Here is a 24,686-nt window from a genome sequence, read left to right as displayed (position 1 = left end):
GAGGAGACGATAGAAGAGGTTCGGCTTCTGCCCAATCCGCGCGAAACTCCGAATTTAAAAACTCAAACAACTTTGACCCAGAAAGCAACTGGCCCGTTGCTCGACGATTAATTCGAAACGACTTAATTAGTGTATCTTCGCGTCGAGCGCTTGCCGGCGCATTCGCGTGTGCTGATTAGATGAGAGGTACGTGGCAGGCAACTTTGGGAGAAAAGTTTTTTAATCCGTTACACACTCGGCCAACAAGCATCTCCGTGTTTCTCCTTTTCTTTTTTTTCACGGCCGTCGCGTTATTATTCCTTCATATCCGGAAAGGCGCGCCGCGCACTTGGAAACAATCGACTTATTCCTAAGCTTCTCGAATTTATCGACAAGCGAGATCTTCTCCTCTCCTTCAGCCGCATCGATAATTCATCGCCTTCCTCCGTCGACGCGTTTCCGCTCGTGCTCTCGACGTACAATAAACTAGATCAAGATCGATCTATCCCCATCCTTCGTTCATTCATCGAGAGCTCGAGGAAAATTCATTTCCGTGATCGTCACGCCTCGCGCCCGGTCTCACCTCGCTTCGAGAGCCGCGGCTAAGCGTACGGCAAGCCTGACTTTGCGGAATTGATAATATTTTAAAAGTTCCGCGTAACCCCGGGGAGCACGGCCGCCATTAATACAGTTTCGCCGAGCATTCTCTACTTTCGATAACGTCCTCTGCCCCGGCGCATATTTGTCCCAACGTTGCCTTTTGTTCGAATTCTAACTTTTATCGCACTTTCGCGGATAACCCTATCAGACTGTGACGAGTCGCTCCGGAGTTAATTAACCGCACGGTACACAATGGCGCACATTTCTCCGCGCTCTTCCCTGATGTAGGCACTGTGCAAGGGCACTTTACGCCCGCACACGTTCGATCTTTTCCCTGTGAACGGCTCGTTCGATAAATTAACGTCGGAACGCTACAGGGTAACAGGAAACGTAAAGCTGCGAAACCCTGTAGTTCGGGGGCAACGGAAACGTGCACAGGTATAACGCGAGCCACGGTCCGGCGAGAGTTATGTGTCATGTATGTGCCTCCGAAGATCGCCCCCCGGATAATCTGTCCGTCTAGTTACGCCTCGGAGATTAGCATGCTCGCTAATTAGTCCGGGTATTACAGATTCGGGGGACTCGAATTGATCCGGCCCGTTTTATCGGCGTCGCGCCCGTAAACACGTCAACGCGGCTAGTTTCTCTAAATTGGCCCCTGTCCTGCTTAAATTCGCCCGATTCGCACCAGTGTCCCTCGGCCAAAAAAAAAAGAAGAAAGAATGGAAAAGGGAAATAAACGAGGTAATAATGAAGCCCCGCGTCGACCGTATATCCTCGTCGCGCCTCGCGTCGCCTACTCCGCTGTTTTATCCTTACTTTAACCGCCGAATAATTAATTCCCCTTTTTCGGCTTTAACTTCTCCGCGTCTGAATTCTTTATCCTTAACGCAGCGACAACAACAAAAAAAGCAAGATGGATTACGTTAAAATTGAGAAGGGAAAGCTTTCATTTGCCGAACAACCTCTTTCTCAGGAGATTTCCAGTGGTTCTTTTAACCTCTTCGTTGACACACCTATTTTTTCGATCAACTTTGACATACCTGGGTGGCTAACACGCAGAACAATTTTTGAACGATTGATATTCTTATCTGAAGAATCCAATCGTCATTTAAAAAATCATCGGTCAATTTGAAGGTCTGTAGAATGTATTCCAATAGTTTTTTTATTGAAATTTCAACACAGTTTTTGTAAAAAAAAATCTAGATTACCATGTGTCGAGAAAACACGAAGAAAATCTTCAAACAATTTTAACTTTTACAAATTCCAATATAAGAAGCTAAAAATCTACAGAGTTATTGTTCAGATATAATATTTTAAGAGAAAAAAATAATTTGTAAGTCGGCTTTGGAAGAAAGGTATTTATTTCACACATAGAAGGTATAGAGCGTCAAAATCAGCTTATGGGTGGCTCACACCCAGAGTGTCAACGAAGGGTTAAACGTCCTCTACCGACGCACGTACCTGTGCGGCCGACGTCGATGCATAGATGAACGCGAAATTACGCTGAAACCAGCAACAGGGTTTGTTTCGAAGAAATTCTTCCATCCTGCGTTTATAGTTAAGACAGGAATTGCTGGAAATACCTGCTACGACACGTAAGTTGAACGGCGATGCGGTTCTGCAGGCCGGGAGGCGATTACGCGTTTAAAGGGGAGAAAAACGAGGGCGGTGTACGTTCTACGAGCGTCAAATATTTCTGTCGAGACACTAACGATCCTCCTTACAGGTACGCGGCAGAGAAGAAAATCGCAGCGGGCGGCCAACGACGCCCAGAAAATCCTTATCGCCGCACGAGAACAGGCAGTTCGAGCCTTAATTAGGGAATTCAAATAAAGCAATTTATCCCGCCGGCAAAATCCTATCGAGGGATCTGAGACACGGTAACGATCTAAGGCGGCCCACGCGAAATCCATAAAACAGCCCCGACCGCTGGCAAGGAGAGAAGGGAAAAGCTCTTTCTCTCGAGCGGTAGTATATGAATGGCTCGTATTCGTGCAAAAGTTGCCGCGCGTACCTCTGTATGTTCCGCGACGCACAATCACGGTGCGCGGCCGAGAGAAAGAAACGGCGAGAAAAGGGTGGCGCGAGAAGGGGAGGGGTAGAACGAGAGCATGATTTGCGAGACAGGACAATTTCCGCTCGCGGAAACGTGTAACGCACGGGCAACTTCTCCGAGAGTTTCAAGAGAGATGGAGAGATAGGCGGCCGTGGAAAGATCGACGAAAGACTAGAGGAGAGGCAAAGTGGGAAAGAGGAGAAACGAGGGTGGAAGAGGCAGCGGTTCGGAGAGTACACGCCGGGAGGGGAAGAGGCGCGCGTCTTAAAATTCTGAGAAATGGGTTAAGGAAGCTCCTCGAATCCGCGGAATATAAATCATTTCCGACGGGAGTAATTCGATTCTCGCGCGTCTTCGGATCCCTCCTCCTTCGGTGCTTTCCCTTTTTCTCCTATTGCCCCAAGGATCCCGCGGAATTACGAGCCACCCTTGCGGCCCTTGCGCCGCCTCCCCACCGCCGAGCCCGAGCAGATTTCAGTGATTTATAAAAATTTCATGAAAATCGCCGCGACCTATTTCCATTATTCGAAATTTCGCCCGGGAAGTCGTGCCGTAACGGCGATTCGGCCGGGATAATTGCGGCCGAGGGAAAGATACGCTTCACCGACACAGAGCCAGGATAAATAACGGCTCGCCGAGCGGTACTTTGTGACCCGAAAGATAACTAGGAACAGCCGGGACCTCTGAAATTACACTGCAGCCTCCTTGTGCCGCCAGACCGACCAACCTCCTCCAAGGATAAAATCGGGATCCGATGAACTTCGAAGCCTGAATATCGATTTGTCCCAGTGACTTCCAAATGTCTGCGGAGCAATGCTGCGAGCGAAAGGGGGTGGGAAAAGAAGGTGAGCGGGGGGGAAGGCAGAGAATAGAGGCGGAAGAGAGACTTGCGGAAATTTCAATTTGCCAAAGTGAAGGGACGGCGAGAGGATTCGCGTTGGCGTAGTACATGTCACGCTGAATTCTGCGGGCCCACCTTCTGGTCGGTGTGTTTGAATAAGAAAAAAAAAATCGTGGTGTAGTAAACACACGGTTGCGCAGGCATCCGTGGTGTTTGACGCGGGGCACATGCGTCTCGGCGAAGCCAGGATCGGTCGACTTCCGTTGCGCCGCCGAGTCGAAACTTCGTTACGTCGTTTCCGAGTTTCAACGGTGCTCCTGGATTTCTACTCGATTTCACTCTATCTCTGTTCCTCCGCCCGCTTTCACTCCCATCGCGCCATCCCCCCGCTACGCGCTCCCCTTTCGCGCGATCGACTTTCCATTCGAGAAGAGAAAGAATGTTTCCTCCGCGGAGCCGGCTCCCTACGAGGGGAGAAAGGGCGGCCGATACTCGCAGCCAGGGAGAATTGAATTTTACCTCGATACGCGGCAACGATGATTTGCACGTGCAAATCCGTTTACGACGATTACAATGGCCACCCCCGATAACAGATACCCGAGGACAAAAGGTAACACGTATATAAAAGCCAAACTCGTTTCAGCCACCGACCCGAGGGGGGTGGATGGTTGGATACAACGACCGAGTTAGGGCAAGCTATTTGTTTGCCCTCTCGAGAACTTTTATCGGATACGCCAGTCGCGGATATCATTAATATATCTTATGCAATCGCTCCGATCGCATTGTCTGCTTTACGAGCGGCGAAGGTAAAACGGCGAAAAACATCGTTTCCCTTTAGTTAAGTTAACGAACCAAGGATCCAGCTACAATACTTCCAGCCGGATTCACAGGGCAATATTCCAGCGGAGCTTACATAAATCTGAATCCCCGATAATTGTATGGAAAACAAGACGAACTTCAAGACACTAAGTAAATAGAATGGAAATCAGAGATCGAGCGACGGTTAATCCGCTCATCAGCTGCAATTGATCAAAAACATCGCCGGCGATCAATCGCGTCCGCTCCTTTGCGCGCCGGATCCTCTCCGGGAGGAAAAAACTCGCTCGCTCCAGTAGCCAGTCGATAAAAATAAAACCCTCTGCCAGGGCACCGAAGGGTGGCTGCGATTCACGCTTGTAAACAAGTTCACGTCGCTGCCAGCCTGGAGGAGTTAAAACGCGCGCAGCGTTAATGAATCTACGAACAGTCTGCGAATCCTCCGGCTTCGACGCCGAGCCCCCTCCCAGAAATAGAAACGGGGAAAAGCCTACTTAGTTGCAAAACACCCGCTACTTCGATCTAACAAATGGCTTCTTACTATGTAGCTGCACACGCCAATCTAGCCAGCTATACTTACACCGCGAGAGAGGTTTAAAATAGAACGCAACTTTGCGATCGGAAATAGCATCCGGCATCGATCGCGGTATCTCGTATTCACCGCGATGGCGCTGGAAGTATCGTCGAACAAGTTCCAGCGATGATCGGAGGGAGCTTCCTAATTTCAAGGAGGATGATCCCGGCAACGATCTTCTAATAAACGACCAAGTTTCCTCCGAGCGTTCGCTGCGAGCCGAAGCTCGCTGCCAGCGGCAGAGGTTCCTCGCGTTCCACCCTGCAGCCAGCAGGGAGAAAAAAGGAGGAAAGCTTTCCGTCTCGAGGCAGAGTCGAGACGAAAATAGAGAGTCGAAGGAGCAGCGTGGTCGACCGGAAGCCTGGGCCCGATTTAAACGCGCAAACGTGTAGAACGTTTGACGCGGCCTGTCCGTTACCTCGCGCAAGCCGTTCGCGCGAGACGCGACGACAAAGGGGCATTTTCTGAGCGCGCGAACTCGATGGGTTTACCGGAATCTTAGCGCGAAGATGGATCAGTCATTAGCGGGGCTCGAGTGTGTGGCTCGACGCGAAGCATTTCAAGTGAAAATCCTCTGTTAACGAGCCAGCTATCAAAGGGCATTCGTCACTGCCCGTTCCCAGCGATAACGCTTCGATAAACGCGCGTGTAAACGGTACGTCGCTTCGCGTCGAATTACGCGCGTAACCTATATATAGGGGGACGCGTATCGCGAATTCGCGGGCACAACAAGATTTATGTCCACCGATCTGTAGGAAATAAAAGGCTGGACGGGGTATTAAAGTTCGATTGGACCGATCAAGTAGGCGGGAAGGGCGCAGACGCGCGCACCAGGGGATGGTGGATGATGGTCGGTGACAAATTGGCGCGGCTGAAAATCCACTGTGCGCGCCCGGCGCCGCGGCGCAGCGCGCGGATCGTTAATATTTTGGGCAGACCCAGCTTCTCCGCGGTAACGAGGGATAAAAAATTTGGAAATTTAATCACGCGGTTCTATAGTTAAAAATCCCACCAACGGGCGTGTACATTTCCTCTGGTTTTTCCCGTGGCGATGCTTCTGTCTGGGCGCGCTGAGTGCGCGAACAAATTTTTAAACATCAACCGGGTATAGAAATCGACTACGCGCCCGGCAACATATTCCAGGCAAACATTTGGAAAAAGCGAGCACGGCGTAACGAGAATCACGACGGGCCGTTACAAATAATTATACGTTAAATTGGTAGGTAACGCGACGAAAAATAGTGACGCGCGGCAAATTCGAGAGCGTGCGTGCGAGTGGTCGACAACAAAAAGGTAGAGGGAGAGAGAGAGAGAGAGAGATCGAAGTTAAATTAAAAAGTCTTGCCCCGCGATGGTCGAGTTGTTTCAGCGATTTCCCCCGCGGCATCGAATCGCTCTTTTGTAGCTTATTTAAACAAAATTCGAGCCGCCCCCTGCACTCGTGTCAGGAGCAACGAGTCTCCGGAACACCGCGCCAGCAACGCCGCGAGCGGGCGAAATTAGTGCGAAAGTTTCTTAAACGTATGAGAAGTTAACCGAGACACTCGCCCTTACTTACTCTCCACGCACCCTGTCTCTCTCCCTCTCTCTTCACCCCCTTTCACCCTTTCTCCGTTTCCCGCGCCTCTTCTCTTCACCCTCCCGTTCTTTATGTTTCTACGGCTATTTACGAAGCTTCGAAGCACTTCGCTCGAATTAACTGGAAACACGGCTCGAGTGCCGCCGCGAGAAAAAGTTGCGCCAAGAAAATCCCGATGCGTCCGCAACACGTTAGACCGTAAAGTAGCGCGCTTTACAGGCATCGCGAGACCAAAGTGGCCCTTTCTTCTCTCGCCAAACGAATTTTTATGAAACTCCCCGAGAAGATTCCTCGCGGTAGCCGAGGAGGGCACCACTTCCCCGTTAATACGTCTGCAAGTACGAGAAAGGGAAAATGCGAGCGCTGCCTAGGAGTCTGTTAGGGCAGACCCAGCTGCCAGCCAACGAAAACAGAACTTGGACAAGTGGGTACGTATGTAGGTGCCTACGGTACGCGTGCGTGTATATACGCGCGACACAGCCTCTCCCACGGAAGGGACGTTAACGTCGTCCGCTCCAAGTCACAGCGTGGAAAAAGGCCGTAGAGCGTATTAGAGGAGGGTAAGGGAAGTGCATACGGCGCGGCGTGTGCATGGGACTGTGAGTCATCGAGCACCACATGTGCGATAGGAAGCACAGCTTACACAGATGCGACGGGGAAGGGCCAAGATATTTGTCTACGCCACGAGGCGATCGCCTATACACTTGGCTCCGCGTTGCGCACCGCGTACCGTTCGAAATGTATTAGGTCATTTCCTGGGTCTGTTTCGGGGTTAGCAGGAGTGGCGAGAGGCATGGAGAAAGTTCGATGAACGTAGGAGGATGATCGCGACATTTTTATAGCAGCTGGGGGCGAGCAGGAGGGCGATGTATGCCGGCAATAACGGCGACTGCGCGCATAGTAATTAGGGCTCGCAATTAGTATCTTTGCGCCCCTAATTTTGCATTTACGCAGCGTAAATTTCAGACACAGAGATAAGTCACGCACGAACACTCGTAAAGAAGATATACCGAGGGCGGCGCCAGTCATTAGAAGAACACGCGTGCATTCTATGCAGGCTCGCGCCGCCTCGGCACACATACAGTTGGTAAAAAAAATGTATTTGGACAGAGCATCGAGTTTGATATTTATTCATATGAACACTATTAAAAAGAATTAAGGGAATCTTAACTGTAACAAAGTGAAAGCTTAAACGTTATACTTTACTTCTGCTATACGGAAAAAGTATAAACTGAAATTATAAACGTAAAATTGAAATTTATATTTTTTCCACATAGTATGTTTAAGCTTTCATTTTGTTATAATTAGGATTCCCTTAATTCTTTTTAATAGCAGTTATACGAATAAATGTGAAAGTCGATGCTCTGTCCAAATACATTTTTTCTACTAACTGCACGCCAGACTGTAGAGCCTAGACCGATTGCTCGCGCGTATAAAACTAATATACGCTCGGTGGCGCGGATTGCCAGCGCGACGGGCCACCGGCGAAATTTCTTAAATATGAATTATTCATTGGGCGAGGAATAGAAGTCTTTTATTCGCGCGGGAAGCGTCCCTTAACCGAAGGGAAATTGATTCCACGCGTCGCGTCGTCTCCGTGGCCGAAGATGCGAGCGCGACGCGCCGCAAGTCACAAAGGGCCCCGGAGACGACAGACGGTAGGCGCGGCCCGACGAGACCGAAAGAGGGAACCACACCGCGAGCGGAGTAGCCGGAGAGCAGAGCGAAGAGGAGGAGAAAGGAAACGCAGGCCAAGAGACTGCAAAGCCGCCGGTAAGCCGATATAAGCAGAGTCAATTTCCAGCGAGTGTTCGAGCGGGAGGAAAGGATTTTGCTTGCACGACGACGAAAAGGCAATATTCCGTTCCAGACCGGGGCCAGCCGATCGAGAGGCACGATGTTGCAGGGACCGAGAGAGCAGGAAGAAAGGGTGCGAAGCAGGGTGGAGGAAGCGCGCGCGAGGAGAACTACCTTTGTTCTTCAGGACTTACCTAGATACTTTTCAATAAAGTTACTTGGCACCCGCGGCCTCCGCGCCACCGTCAAAACTTCTCCCTCCGTCGAGTCGCGTCGCGTCGCGTCGCAGAATCGACCAAGGGAACGGTGGGAGCTTCTCCAAGTACAACGACCGATCGGTTCCGCGATTCCAGCTCGCCGAGAAATGTTTCCAGTAACGTTGCCGCCCGTCCGAAAGAATCCGGCGACCCTCGTCGTATCCCGTCTAATAGTTACGCGCTATCTCGTATTCCTCGGATATCCGTGCCGACCTATAGCGCGCCTCATTATCAAAACACCGCCAGGACTTTCTACTTCCGCGGCGCAACAACGGGTCGGCTGAATGTTTAAAAATCTAATCCCATGCCGCAACTTCCGGGTAACTTGCTTTGAATTCGAAATAGCGTTTTCAATTCATCGCCGGCAGATTCTCGGAGGTTATTCATGCTCGAACCTTCGCACAGTGGTTCCAAGTCCCAAAAGGCTAGCCAAAAGTCCGAAAATGAAGTTTCTATGTAAGGAACTTTCACTATTGGGTTCGCTAGTAAATCGCTCTGGGAATTTATTTTGGGAGCTTCTATGTAACGAGCGTTATTATTTTGATTTAAAATTAATGTCGAATGTATCTCTCGCACGCGTCCCATCGAGCGTTCGGAAAGGGCGAAAAATAATATTGTATTTCGCAGTGCACCGTGAGTCGTGTAGTATATCAATTTTAATTTGGTAAAATGGATTTATCTACTGAAGGTATGTACAATTAAAATATCTAAACCAACGTTTAAAATGGTAACGTACTTAGTAACAAATTAGCAAGAAATTCTTTGAAAATTATTGAGGTCGCGAAAAGGAGAATTACATTCAAACAGAGAAACAGTTTGTTGTTCTTCCTTGTTCTGTCACGAGACCTATTAAACGTTATTATATGAACAGTTTACTATAAAACTACGTAAAAATTGGATGCGGATAACTGCGGAAAATCACAGAGAAAAACATTTTGCGAATACAACTAACAATTTCTCTGTACACTTGTCCGCCATATTGTATTCGCTGTTTTTTTTTACTTTTAAGTTCAGAATCGCAGTCAGCGAACCCAAAAACATAAAAACACCAGTTTTCATGCAAATCGAACGAAGTTATGAGTTTTGGCCCCGTTTTCGGGATTTGGGGCCACTGTGCTTCGGGCCGAAGTAAAAACTTAAAACATTTGAACTGTTTAACGTTTCCGGGTGGAGGTTGGATATTTCCATCGGAGGAGAACAAGCATTACCCACCCTGATGGCGAGATATCGGCCCAGAAACAGGACGTTCGTTAGGGAAGTGCCTGCCTATATTGCTCGCCGCGTCGCGTCGCGATATTGCGATCGTGGATTCTTTTCTTGGGAATCTCGGCGAGGCGATCCGCGAAATTTATCTGCAGAATTCCAAGCGAAACGCAGCTAGGATCGACGATCGGCCCGGTATATCATACTATCGGGCATACCTACGGCTGACATCGACCGCCCTCGTATCTCCTCGCGAGCGCGGAACGCCGTTGAATATTTAAAAATTGTAATCCGCCGGTGGAGAAGTTGGCGCGTTGCCTGGGCCCTCGGTGTTACATCTGAAAAATCGAATGCGGACATACTTGGCCGACTGGAATTCCGTGAAACGGCCGCTAACGAGGAGCGGCGGAAACGTCGCGCCGCCGCGGCGCACCCCGCGTCGACGCGGGGCATCAAAGATTGTTTCGATATTAGAATGCCGAGGATGCTCGTGGCGAACGAGCTCGCAGCGTAAAAATTGCAGCGCTTTGTGGAGCACAGAGGGCGATCGTTTCTTTTCCGCGCGCACTCCCGCTGAAACGCCGATTCGTCGATAATGGAAAAGCGCCGAGCCGCGGGCAGAGAGGCTTCGAACGATTACGCGATCTCTGCGACGCAACTTTCTCATCACCCTTCAATTTCAACGCTCGCCCATAAAGGCAGAGCGCGCCGCGAAAAATTCATCGCGCGGGGAACACGCCGCGTTGTTGAGCACGCGCGAAATCTAATTTATCACGGAACGCCGTTGTATAAAGTGTAATTTAGCCGCGAAGATCATTTCGGTATTGGAATATCGGGGAGCACAGGCGGGATCAATCACGCGTGCGAGCTAGCGCGGCTCGCGTCTTCGGCGAGGACGATGCATTGTTGAATATTTAAAAATTCTAATCTGGAACGGCTTGGCGTATCAGCGATGTTTTCACTGCCGTTCGGCAGACGAGTCACGCGCGGGGGAGAAGAGAGCGAGAGAGAGAGAGAGAGAGAGGAGGAAGCGGAGGCGTTTCAGTTTTCACCAGGCATCGGCGATGGAAATACGAGCGGCTCTCCGGCAAATGCAACCTCAGTCGGGAAAGAACGAAAGAGCAAGAGAGGGGTGGGAGGGGAGAAAAAAGCGGCAAAAGAGAGAAGAAGAGGGCACCTTGTTGCGGGAGGCGGTTGATGGGAGGCAGGATGCGCAGCCCTGCATCTGCACGATACACGGTGCACGATGCACTCGAGTAACGGGCTAACGGGAACGGGTCCGTGCGCCACCGTGAACCGCGCCCTCGTTCAATGCACACCGTACATTGCCGTAGTTACATTCCCGTGCCGGTTACATCGACTTTTCTGTCTGATTTTTCCTCGCTGCTTAACTCTTCCCCAGCCCTTTCAATATCTTTTGCGCGCGACCAGCCACGCTTTCTATTTTCGCGGGGCAATATCTATCCTTTCCTCTGTTGCGCGATTTTAATCCTTTTAGTTCCGAACGATATCGCGTAATGACGTGGCCGTTGGCTCTGACAGCGAGCTAATCCCAACTGGTCACGTATAATTAGTGAAATTAAACGTGCCCGGCATATCGGCTGGACGCGGCCCGTAGGTACGATGGAAGGGTTAATTACACGGCGTTAATTTTTCGTTCGACACGAAAACGAACGAAAACGGGATGAATGATACGCGGCCGGGCCGCGCCGCGCCGCGTAGCAAATGGTGTCGGTGCCACTGGAAAATCCAGTAATTTTTACTCGTAATTGTCTATACCTATTGAACACGCAGCCGGTGAATTGCGATCGATTCGTCGTTATTTATACTGTGGATTTTACGCGTACCGTTTACGATATTACCAGATAAAACACTCTACCGTTTACCGCTTTATATTCGAGAAAACTGCACCATCCCAGGCCCCGTGTTCCATATTTCAGAAAAGTGCATTTCAATGTTTCTCGTCCCGATAGAAATTCCCCGCGACACGATGCCCGCCCGATCATCTTGCGACGCGCATCTTCTATCCGTCTATCGCATAAACATGCATCCAACGTTCGATCCTCTCCCGTCTCAACGTCTCCTAACGAGCAGGCACGCCACTCGAAATCGCGGGATCAAAGAAACGATCGGTATTTCCAAGCTTCTCTATATTATACAGCGCGCGATCCAGTTTCCAGCATAGGATAATTGTGGGACAGTTGCCGCACCTCACGCAAAATTGGCACCGTGTCTAAATTTTGCAATGGAAATTTGTTCCAAGGATACATATTACTAGTTGAACATCCATTCTTTAGGAGAGACACCGCACGTGCGTGAGTGGTTCCGCATTTCGAATAAAAAACGTTTAATTTTCCATTTAAACTTGTTAATTTTAACTTTTTATTTAAAAAAAAATAGTAAAAGCAAAGTAAAATGAAAGATCTTTTTAATTTATACAGTTATAAAATACAATAAAATTGGGGAAATAAATAGGTACAGATATTATTTCTGCTTTTCTAAACTTAATTGTCTTTTCTTCTCCCTTCCATATTCATTACACATAAAATAATAATAAAATGTGAAAAGGGAGTAAAAAGCCCACAAATATGTTCGGAGTATCAGATTTGTCATTAAAAAATAAATAATTTGCCTTGAGATATCACGGTATCTAGTTTGAGACACTTTTTGTATTTTTAACATTAAAAGCATCGTTTAGTCAACTTAGGTACCTTCCGATACAGTGCGCATGAAAGTGCGGCATCTATCCCAAATGCTCGGAAGAGACGCCGCACTTTCGTATTTCCAAGTGCTATGTCGAAAATGACCTATTCTGGCCGAGAAATATTCCACAGATTTCGTTTAACGTATTACAAAAGTTTTATCACGAAAAACTACGAATTCTTAACTACTACTATAGCAAAAATGAACTCGACGTATAACTATTGAGGCAAAGTGAGGTAGATTTACCTCCAAAAATAGCAAAATCTTTAAAAGTAATAATGGAAACACGTTCTCGCTTATTAACCTAAATTAACAGCCTAAAGCAAATAAAATCGACAGTGTTGTATTTTATCACCGATAACCCTGAAATACCAAAGGTGCGGCGCCTCTCCCAGTGCGGCATCTCTCCCACAATTACCCTAACGCATAAAACACGAAACATCTCCCGAGGATCTTTCGAGCGGGTAGCGCGCCGCATTGAAGAATCGCGAGTCGAAAAATTGCGAGCTCCGAGAGACCAGCAGGCAAGATTGAGAACCGAAACCGAGCAACGTCACAATCGCTGCTCTCCGTTATGCGCGGGGGAGGAAAAAAGGGAGCGGTATGCATCTTACCAGTGAATGTCAGCGACTGTTGGTTCGACGAACCGAAAGCCTGCCAACTGGATAAGGTAGTGCTCGTTGTCCCGCAATACGAAAGACGAGAAACGTGCACCGTCCCGACTCGGGGGCGCCCGTGCGCACACACCCGAGACGCGAATAAATTGCGGCACAATATAACGACGAACCAGCCGAGCATACAGAGTCCATAAACATACAAATCTATTAACCGAAGGATACTTGGTCCCGGGCAAGCATCCGCAGACTGGATTTATGTGGATGCGCATTACCGCTCGATTCGGATACACTTTCCGAGCTTCCGCGTTTCGGTGGCAGAAGCGCGCGACCTCCGCGCTGTCCCCTCGCAGACGGATCGGGAGGCGTATGCGTACAGGGAGCCGCCGCTGCTATTAACCTCGCCGAACTTAAATCAACAAACTGTCAACTCGACGTTCGAAAATGTCCTGGAACATCGAGAACGCCAATCACCTGGACAAGTTGACGGTAGTTCTTTTACCGCGCGACTGGTCCAAAGTATCCGATTACGCGTGTCCCCGTAACGTACGATCCTGGCAACTGGCGTGCACAAATACTGTGCGAGTGGACGCGCTTCAAAGCGGATTTCGTGCGAAGCAGGTAGTATTTAATCCACGTGCGCGAAACTGTGATTATTCGAAATGCGTTCGCGTCCAATTACTCCGTCTTCCACACCCAGGACGAATAAGAACCAAACTACGCGCCGTTTCTTTCGCGTGAGTACACCTCGTTCGTTACCTATGCATCCACGAGCAAAAACGCACGCGGAGGAAGCTCACCGTGCATCGAACCCGGCCGTTGGAATCTTTCCGACAACAAGGTAGGTCGGTTCTCGTGTTTCCTGGCACGAAACAGTAGGAGACGAGGGGCGCTCCCGTCCACGTGTACAGGAAGAATCATACGCGCCGTCCGCAACCCTCCAAACGCGTAACCCCTGCAGGCGTCAGCTTGGTATTTAACCTAAATTGACCGAACGTAAGGATCGAAAGGGAACGCATGCGAGCAGCGTGGAAGGCTCACGTGGCAGCCTGCAGGGGTCAAGGGACACGGGGGCACGACAAGCAGAGGGTAAGTACCGTGAACTGGGGGAACATTTGCATGTTTTTGGAACATTTTGCTGTATAATATAAAAATTAACATTCTTACATTTGCTTTAAATATCCTAGCATAACATTGCATCTTTTGTGAATGTACCTACTACAAGTAGGTAAGCAGGCCAGTAGATGGACGGTTTAGCGGATTCTGATGTTTACATCAAGGTGTTTCTTAGAAATATCTGTTGTTGTGTTAGATAAAAATCAAAAGCCTTGCACGTAAAAATGTATAAATTTAAAGAAAAAAATTACTGTAAGTAAAAAAATTAATGTATTTAAGCGTAAAATGCGCTGAGCAATGGCTACTAAGAATCGAGCGACTAGCGCATACTGGCGTAAGTCCGTACATATAAATACTTTTTCGCGTAAAACAAATTTCAATAAATATATTACTGTTTTATAAAACAACAAACGTTTTTTCTACAAAATAAAAAAAAACAATAATATAGATTAAAACTAGTTCTTTCAATATTAACGATTAACCAACGATTCGTCCATCTACTGGGCCCGTCCATCTACGGGCCTGCTTACCCTACTTGTGCCCCGTGAGTCGACGAGAGAGAACGTGGAACACAGTGCTCCGTCATCTACGTGGTCAGCTACGCGTTCCACGTAGATTTCTCACGCAGAATCATCCAGATCGCGGTTGTACCATCAGTAATATGTAGTATATATGTAGCGCATCGAACTTCAACATCGTATTCCTTTCCCAGCAAACTTATTCGTACAAATCTTCTTACTTCGGATCCAAAAGTTTTTCACGCGCGCCCCCCTACTGTCATCCCTGTAGCAGCACTCCATCGAACCGATCCCACCCCAAATAAATTCCAACTTTTATCCGCATTAAAGTCCCTCGGATGGTGGCCGCTTGTGCGTCGATGTGAAACACAGGTAAGGCAGCGGTGATCCTGTGCGCCACGGTCTCATTCACTCGACAGTATGCTTACGCTCGTTACAGCTAGGGACCCAAGCTATTCCGCGCCGTGCTAGGCGCTGGCTAAGCACTTCTCTACATACCGAATACTTCGCATAACGCCAACTGATGGGGAGAGACGAAGACTCGAAAAGAGGCGTTTCCCTGACGGTTAGAGCCGGGGCGAAGTAAAAGGAGCGAGAACGGGGCCAACGATAGGACCAGTTTTTTCCACCGGAGAGCTTCATGCTCGAGGGGATAAGACTCCCCGAGCTTTGGCGCTAACGCGAAATGAATGGCGGAATGGATAACGGGCGGAGATTATATTGTGCAACGTTAAGTACGGAGATAACAGACGGGGAAAGAGTTCCGACGAGGCGAGCTTAATTTCACCGTTTCTTAAGCGTTTGCATGATTTTCACGTGAGAGAGTGGCATCGAGACGCGGATGCGGTTCGCGAAGGGAGGAGAAAGTAGGAAGCGCGATGCGGCGCCGCGAGAATCGCTAATTTCCATCGACACCCTGGAAATGACCCGCGAGGGGAAAATCGTATCGCGTCGCGATGCGAATTGCAGCGAATCCGGGAAACTGGAAGGAGGGAGGCGCGGGCGAGAGCAAAAGCGCGAACGAGATTCGATAAATACACCGCCTCGTTCACGGTGCCGCACCTCGTCGCGCAAAGGGCAAAAGATAATTACAGGGCGCGATCGGGCAAAAGAGTGCGCGGTTGGAGGAGCGGAATATATTACGTTTACGTGCCCAAGGAGAGAAAACGCATCGGGGTGAATAGGTCTCGGCGTGTGCACCCCAGTAACCAGATCTCCCTTTGCCGCGGCGCGTTTCCTGTCCCTTTAGATAATTCATTTGCCGATCGCATAATTAGCCGCGCGAAGCCCAGCGTTTCGAAATTTCCACCGGCGTCGAGGGGGAATTCGAAAGAGGAACAGATAGGGGGTAGGAAAACTGTTACCGCGTCGATCAGCCTTGGCGTGACTCGCCCCCGTTTGTCGTACAAGGCGGTAGCAATTTCTGCGCGACGTCTCCGCCCTCTAGGAAGGACGAAAAATCGAGGACCACGGAAATACACGGTCCAACAGATTTTATTGGTAAGCCTGCGTACGCGGCTATCGTTACGTAGGCGGGGGGGATAAAGCCATAACCGTAATCGACTGGTTAGAATTTTATGGTTATAGGCAGCGTATTTATGAAGTACCGGACCACGACTGGAGTTCAAACTACCACGCGTGCATGTGGGTCAACTGTACGTAATCGGTGCAGCAGAAGTTGGACGTGTAGGATACACACGGACACACGTGTATCCGAGGGTTAGGTTCAAGGGGTTACACGTTATACGGGAGTTTGGCTAATATAATGCATACAATGCATCGCTATATACCGGAGAACCCACTCTAGCCGATCGAATTATCGCTGCGAGAAAGTTTCTCGTTAAACGCGGCAAGGAGCAAGGAGATTCGTTGTTATATTGCGCCGCGGCGCGAAGCCTTTGAAGAGAGCGGGTAAGCGCGTCGAACAAAACTGAATCATTGATAGCGCATTAGCGGGATAGATAGCCGGTATCGATCGCACGCGAGGCGGCGGGTAAGGGGCGAGAAGAACAGAACAACGCGAACACGGTTTTTGGCTCGGTATCGCGTTCGGGAGCCGAGCTACCGTAATTCTATGGGTGAAATTAACGACGCGACTGAATGGATGCAGAATAATCCTGGCGGCGGCGCAACGTGTGCCGCTCGAGATAAAGACCGGATCCTTTCTCGTTGACTGGGAGTACGGTTGAGAAGCCTTCACGGTGATTAAGCCGCGTCCGAAAGTACAGCGGCGCGGCTATTCGAAGGGGCGAAGGGATAGCCGGAGCTCGGGATGGGGAAAACCGAAATATCGACGGAATCGGCGCAACCCACGCCTGCTGCGTCAATGCCCCCGACCTATTCGCCCTTTCTCAACTCTTACTTCGCTTCCTGTTTTTCTACCCTCCCTGCTTCATTCCCTGCGCCATCTCTCCCTTCCGTCTCCCTATCGCCGCTTCTTGCTCTCGCAGAGACCAGTCGGGAGGAGCGCCCGTGTCTTTTCCCTCGCGCAAGAAGAGAGAGGATTTGCCATTCACGACGATTTGCAAATTGCAGAGGACGAAACGGTGACTGCGCGTCTATATCTCTCTGTTGTCTGCTCGTCAATACGGAGGACGTTCCTGCGGGTTCGCGTCGCTGCGGCGCGACGCCGCCGACTCTCCGGGGTGTTTTGTAAATTATTCGCGAGCACAGTGACCGCCCCGTTTTCCTCCAAATATTTCCCGACAAAGATCTCGGCCGTCCCCGGCGAAAATCGCTTGGTATTCCCGCTCGAAAGTCTCCTCCAATATTCTCGAGCAGAGCTCTTCATCGATTTTTACCCGGTGCACGGGAACGAGCTGTAAATTCCCCGATATCGTGATGCACGATCTACGAGCGCGATAAATCCTGTTACCGGGACCGTGACTTTTCGTTTCTGCTCGTGTCGCGCTTTCCTAGCATGCATTTGGATCCTCCCGCTACGAATTCTTTAAAGCGCGACACCTCCGAGTCTCCATGTTTATCGGGGGGGGGGGAACCGCGCTTCTCTTCTCTCATTTGCCCCGGAACTCGGCGAATCGATGCACACGGGTTCTCAGAATAGTGCACGCTACGTTCCGCGTCGTCAGGGACAACTGCAATTACCTGCGCTCGCTCGCCCTCGTAAATATCCGCGGGACCTCGCGGCGGCGCATTCTTTTACAATTTCGAGGGAAAGCACGATTCTATGAAGCGCGTAGGTCGTGCCGATCTCCCTCTCCCTCTCTCTCTCAGCGATTCTCTCGGTATAACATTTACGAACAAGTTAAACCGCACAACAAGTAGCGGGAGCTTTTGCTCCGGGAGCCTTCCGGGTATGCATATTCTTCGGTTCCCTCGAAGATGCTTCGACGAGGTCTTCGACGCTTTGTAAATCGTCGTTTGTTTGCGTGCAGCAACCGGCACAGTCTTCCGCTCGCCGTTCCTTTCTTTATTTCTTTCTTTCATTCATTCATTCCGGTTCCCCGGCCTTTTCCGCCTGCCTCTCTTTCTCCCCATGCAAAGTTCCGCGGTCGTAACTTCGTTCCTAGGCGAAGAGGCAAATGTTATTTACGAGCAAAGCCGTCGTCTTCGCCGTCGTCGGCAGCGGAATCGCCGTTCTTGCTCGTCCCCGTCCTCTTCGTCGTCGTCGTCGTTGTAGTTGTAGCCGGCGACACGACCCTAGGATTCCGATTGAAATTCCCTCTGTCCCAATCAAACTCCTATTTTCCGCGGGGCTCTTGTCATGCGACAATAATGGAAGCCAGCAGAAACGGCGAAAGAGGGAAACGGCGGAGGGAACGGGGAGACAAACGGACGAAGAAAAGCAGGCCGTAATACCCGTGGAAAAGTATATACATTACCAACCTGACAGCTCGATTTCCGACGAATCGACAAGCACCGATGGCGAATAACGTTAAAACGCGTCTTACGGGGGAACGCTCCGATTGTTCGCCGAAAAGATTGATTCGCCGCGACGAATTGTCGTGGAACGCGCCTCGCCGAAGCGGGCCTGGCTCCGCGCGTTCGAAAAACTCACCCCCTTTGTGACCGTGATCGCCTCGCGGCGAGTTTCTCGCAGCGACGGCGCCAGCGGTGTTCCGAGGCTCGCGACGGGGACAATATTCGATCCCGATTTAGCTGATTTAATCCGGTGTTGATCGATTTAGACGAAAAGACTGGGCGGTTCACGCGCACCGACACGGTTGTCGCGCGCGGCTCGTAGGTCGGGACGGATGCTCGGCACGTAGGAACGTAGAACGTGGAAACGTAGAGACGGATCGAATGCGCATTCGGGGGCGGTTGGCGAGCGAACGTTCGCGTCGGGTTCACCGAGCCCGATCGTTCGCGAGCGGCGATTGGAAGAAAACAAGCGACGACTATTGAATCAGCGAGGACGACCCCATGGCGATACCCAGCGTATACGCGCGACGATAGACACACGAGATATCCGCATTGCGGTTACACGAGCTTTTTAACACTTTGTGCCTGTGCATACGCGAGTGTGTACGGTACGCACCACCGCAGCCAGTAAACATCAAACTTGGGTGCCGGTGACTGCCGGTGGGTGTCGTCCTGTGCAAGCACAAAAGCGAGACGGAGTGGATGAGGACGACGATTACGCCGGCAGTGGGAGATCGAGGGAGAGGGATCAGAGAGAGAGAGAGACAGAGAGAGAAACAGAGAGGGAGAGACAGAGAGAGACAGAGGTCAAAACACGATATTAGGTTTGGACCCGGTCTATGTATGCATGTATACACATATGTACCAACGCTGGAAGATCGCGGAACTAAACGCGAGCGGAACGCTCGGTACGCCCCTGGAATTGCATCCATTTTCGAGAGAGACCTCAGCCTCCTCTGATAAGCTATGTACACGCGCCTACATTGCCACGGAGTAATATATTGCCAGGCGAGGCGAGACGTCTGGATGCACGCGCGATCTCGCGAGAATCGGAGACGAGCCGATCTGCGAGCGCACAAACGCGCCACTATTTTCGCGGATCGTCTCTGAGATTTATCGCGCGCGATACAATGATCCGGCATTGTATCGCAAACTTTGCCGAGCACGGTGCCTACTTCCGACGCGCTGGCCGCGCGGAATCGCTGCGAAACGGACCCGGAAAGGAAGCCGAACTCTCGTTCGCACCGATCCGGACAGGGAGGCCACAATTTTTAAGGTTCCAGTCCGCCCAGCCATCGATGACCGTCGGTATCGATTTTATTGGGAAGCAGAAAGGGAAGTTAGAAAAAAGCGAGACGCCATGCAAATTCGCCTCTCTGTATACCGTGGGGGTTAATTTCGAGCGGGCAGGGTGTTAGGATCCTGTCACAGCGAGGTCTATGACCGCAAGATTGGCAAAGGGGCGAGCAGGGGCGGGGAACAAGGAGGCTGTTGGATTGATCGCGCGACCAAGGACGATCGGCCAGCGACAGCGACGAAAACGACGCGTATTCATCCCTGACCGCCCTTGAACGAACGGCTTCGATCGAACGCCCGACACACACCGGGCGGCGCATCCTTCGCTCGCGATACGCTTCCCGCCGCGCCGCTTCTTTTCTTTCCTATCCTCACCCCTTCGTTCGCCCTCCAGCCAGCAAAGTTTTTCTCGCGGCAAAAAGAATTTTATCCAGCAGTCGGTTAACGGCTCCAAGAGTAGTTTTACGAATCGGCCCAGCCCCAAGGCCCTCCCCCCGTCCCTGAATAGAAGCCGCTTCTTACGAACGGCCGAAATGGCTTTATTGTCGCGATAAGTTTTTTTTTATACACGCCGCTGTCCTTTTTACCGCGATATATATTAGCCGGCTTTCCATTAAGGGTCCACCGCCTTGCTGGCGAAAGCCTTGCGCGCGGAATGTGATTTCTTTACTCTTACTTTCTCGAGTCACTTCGGTGAGACACTCGTGACCAGGACTACGCGTTACAGAGGAGAGATCGGGGGGCGAGGAGAACTGGCGCGAGGGATCGCGTTAGCAGCGTGTCTCAGGATCCGCGCAATCTCGAATCGACGCAATCCCCGGTTGCCGAAAACTCTGTTTACGGCGCCGCTTAGGGGAAAAGGTGGACGGAATCGAGACGATAATCTGATAGGCGAGGAAAAAAATAGAAGCCGGCCGGTATTTTATCCCTTTAAACTGGATGGAACGTGGAAGAAACACGGAACAGCCCTGCGAGGAGGAGATCGAGAACAAACGGCTTGAGGTGGAGGCGGCCGCTCACCCCCTCCCGGCGCCCCTTTGTCCGGGAAGATCGCGTTATCGGTCGACAAAATATTGTTATCGTGCCGTAGCGATGGTGAATCACTGATGCGAGAACGCGCCGCACAAAGGGAGCCGTGCAAAAGGAAAGTCGATAACGATTGACCGGTAAACGTATCGACGAGAAGCCTGCCCCGGCTATCGCGAGGGCCAAAGTGAAACGGAACGAGACAAAAGAAACCGTGGGCGAGTGGAAGACTCCTAGAGCTCCACTGCGCCATGGGATTGCGACGCGAACGACCATTTGGAAGTTTCCACGTAATCCAACTTACCCTGCCGACGTATACCTACGATGGAAAAACCTATGCACGCCAGGCCACTCCACCACGAGACTAAACTTCCCCTCCTACCACCTCGTATCTTCCGCGTCTCGCCTTCAATTCCAGCAACTTCGTCGTCGATTACATTGTCTCGAAAAAGGAAGGGACGCGAGAAATTCCCTCCCCCCACGCACAGTGCCCTTTCCCCGCTACATATTTCCCCCCAACGAGATCGCGAACTCTCGTCGAGGGTTGCCGCGCGGAATCCACTGACCCGAAGTAACGTATACAATTATCCTGGATGGTGTAACTGGCAAGGGAGTCGGATGACACGTGTTTCCCTGAGCTACGCCGCGGAACTTCAAAACTAGATACAGTTCCCTGTTAATTCAAGGAAAGTACGCGGAGGTGAATCGTTGAATTCACTTTAAACCGTGTTCCCAGGGCCGCGCAAAGGATGCAGGATGCTTACAAGGCACTTAACGTAATCGCGTTACCATCGTTCCTCCCATCAGTGCCACTCTACGAGACGGGGTTACTTCTTCGGGGACGAGGAATCGAAAATTAACGCACGATTACCACGGCAACGGAGAGGGTGGATCGGTGTGAATTGCAGGGGGACGCGAGCGTGCGATCTCTGGTTTTGGGAATCGCGGAGGAACGCTCCGCTCGCTTCCCTGTCGTCGGTACGTGGCTCGGGCCCAGTCACCCTCGCCGGCTCGATATCGATAACAAATACGCGGAAGGGTCTTTTATCGGGGAATGTATTCAAAATTTCCAGATAAGGAAGGTCTTACGCGAGTAAACGCTCGCGGGAATCGAAAGGTCGAGTCGGTTTTTATGCCAGAGCCCGGTGAATATGGGAAAGGATGCTGGAGAGGCTGAACCCGCCGCCACGCTGGAGAAGCGAGTGCACGCGTCTTTCCATTAATCTCCATTGGCACCGGTTGAAAATGGCTTGCACCGCACCTTACGCCCAAAATCAATACACGAGCCTGCATCGCGTTCCCATTATTAAAGATGCTGGCTGTAGCGCGGATACGATTGTTACCGTAGCGGCGGGTTGATAAATATTCCGGAGGATGCCAGGAGAACAATCGCCGGGTAACGACGACGCTCGTGTCAGCTTGCGCCCCGATGAACCGCGGAGAACTACGCTTTTGTACGGGCCGAGCACGTAGCCTGCATTAGCGTTACACGGGGAACAGTTATAATAGCTGACGGAATTCCAAGAAGTCGGTAATCGACGCTACACCTGTCCGCGTGCTCGAAATTCCGCTCCCGTAAAACTTTTCGCCTTATCGAAATCGCCCCAATTCGCCAGATTGTTCGAGGGCAGACTTTGACCAGTTCCAAACAAGAAGCAAGTAGAACCGAAATAGAATCCTCGACTCCCGTTTCTTCTTTCCCCTACCTGCTTTACCCCTTATGAGCGAAAGCATGCGTATCCCAAAACTCGCCCACCTTCAACCCTTAACTGGTATACTGTTTTTTCAAACCTAACTGTTATCTCGGGGTCGTGACGGACCCCAAATAAAAAAGGACACAGCAATTTGTAAAGTCGACATTAGATCACCCTCTATGAATACCTATTTTGTTCGTAGGTAACGCATAAAATAATAGATACGTAGAAAGTTAAACTATTATAATCAAATTAATTAGAAATTCAGTTTACAAACTTAGACAACCAAATATTTTGCAGCGAACCCTGCGTGCTTGGGGTCACGACTGACCCCAGGATACCAGTTAAGGGTTAATTGCGTTACCGATGTATTTCCACCCGTTAGCGCGTTCTGCGTTATGCGCGTGGCACGCGACAACCGTTTATTTAATTTCTCGACTTTTACTACTCAATGAATATTTAACCGTTCGCCTGGATTCGAGCATTTCCCCCCCGGCGATACCTGTCGCCTTAAGGAATATTTATACCGTAAGTGGTTAGGAACCGCCGTCCCACCTAGTACAATAGGGATGGAAAAGATTCGAATAGCTCCATCCATTGTACTTCTCCTTTTCAAAATTTCAATGGTCGAGTTCATCCTGTTTGGCAGGGTTCCGTAGGTACAAACGTCTGGATTCACCGTCAGATCCTGCGAATCGATTACGAGTATCCCTTGGCACAGGGAGGACGGACACCGCGACAGGATGGTATAACACACGTCTCCTAGCAATTTACTCGTGCACGCGGAACGTGTCTATTCTCCCTTAGAGTTTACTGTTTACGACCACGTTACGCAAACAACGTCGAACGACATCGCCGGGGCAGAGTCGATTCCACGGTTAATAACCGTAGCCCCGTAGTTGGGCTCCCATTAATACACGCGGCGACCAGCAGCGGGGTATGGATTCGTCGGAAGTTGATAAGAAGCTGTACCGCGATCTCCAATGCGAATCTCCAGCTCGTGTCAACGACTCGTCGACACCTTTGGGGTTTACGTGTGCCTCTGCGTGCGCACGCGAATATTTTATGCACGCGTACGTGTCCGAAAGTTCGATGGGAAAGCGCCAAGGGCCGGGAATTTAATTGCGCCCCGTAATGAACGCGTCACGCGATTTCGCATGGGATATTAGCCAGCGCCGAGGTAGAGGCGTTCCTAGTGGAATTTCCAACGGTCAGGCTAGCAGGACGCGTCCCGCATCTAATAAACGAGAATCCACTGGCACGGCTCGTCCCTGCGTTACCCGCGTGTACTCTCCGAAATCACCGGGAACCAGCCTACTCGAAACCCGACGTGCGCGCTCGGATTACTCTCGGAAATTCCACCGCGCGTAGTAAATAGCCGTCCCGTTTGAAATAGCTGTGGCGCAAAGAATAACGCGAGGACGGACGGCAAAGGCGAGGGATGAAACGCGGCGGAATGTTGGGCAGCGAGGTCGCGAACGAGCGCACACCGTGCGGTCGCCGCGGAAAGGGTAATGAACCCCAAGCGGGTTTGTATCGGTTCGCGAAAAAACATCCGCGCCAAGGGGTATCGGGGAAAGTAAACATTAAGGCTGCTGGCTGTTACTCACCGCAATGCAGTAAGCTGGACGCCAGTATCGTGCAGTGGTTGCTGGCTTGGTCGGTGCGAGAGTCGTAAGACGGGGGTTGAACAAGGGCTGCTGTTCGTGACAGGAACCACCGCATAACCAACAGTCACGTTTCGTATCGGCACATCGGTCCGAGGAATGGTCACTTTCTGCACCGCACCACACGCGCCTCGAAACGGAAACGAACGCAGCCGATGAGCGGCTTAGTTTCAGTGAAAATGCGACGGAGCCGTCACAAACGCGGAAACGGAAATTTTGTTGGGCTCGCAGGACCGTCGAATCGATGTGTGATGTTACACTTCCCAGCTGTCTTTTTTGATTCTGCGGATGTGCCCGCCACCATCCCCATCTGACGATCGTGCCGCGAACTACGCCCCTCGAGCAATGCCCGCCAATATTCGAACGTGCCTCTGCGTGCAGTTCAGAGTTTAGCGAATTGCAGCGTGTTTAACCAATAAATTTTGCTTTCACTTTTTATTAAGAAACTGTGTTTTGTTATCAATC

The 24,686-nt window shown here is 50.7% G+C and overlaps 1 protein-coding gene across 2 annotated transcripts in view; it reads right to left on the bottom strand.

The window, feature by feature from the left end:
* Window positions 1–24,548, bottom strand: part of Sema1a (semaphorin 1a) — a 176,850-nt gene extending 152,302 nt beyond the window's left edge. The window contains exon 1 of one of the 2 annotated variants that reach the window (XM_076813103.1): window positions 24,165–24,548. The gene's annotated coding sequence lies outside the window, so the exon portion shown is untranslated. The remainder of the gene's footprint in view (window positions 1–24,164) is intronic. The other variant, XM_076813101.1, reaches the window with a different exon arrangement.
* Window positions 24,549–24,686: the final 138 nt, after the last annotated feature.

The sequence above is a fragment of the Andrena cerasifolii genome, chromosome 5, assembly GCF_050908995.1.
Source record: "Andrena cerasifolii isolate SP2316 chromosome 5, iyAndCera1_principal, whole genome shotgun sequence".
In the NCBI taxonomy this organism is placed as follows: Eukaryota; Metazoa; Arthropoda; class Insecta; order Hymenoptera; family Andrenidae; genus Andrena; species Andrena cerasifolii.
Note: the sequence above shows the minus strand (reverse complement) of the source record. Positions and strands in the feature narration are given on the sequence as shown.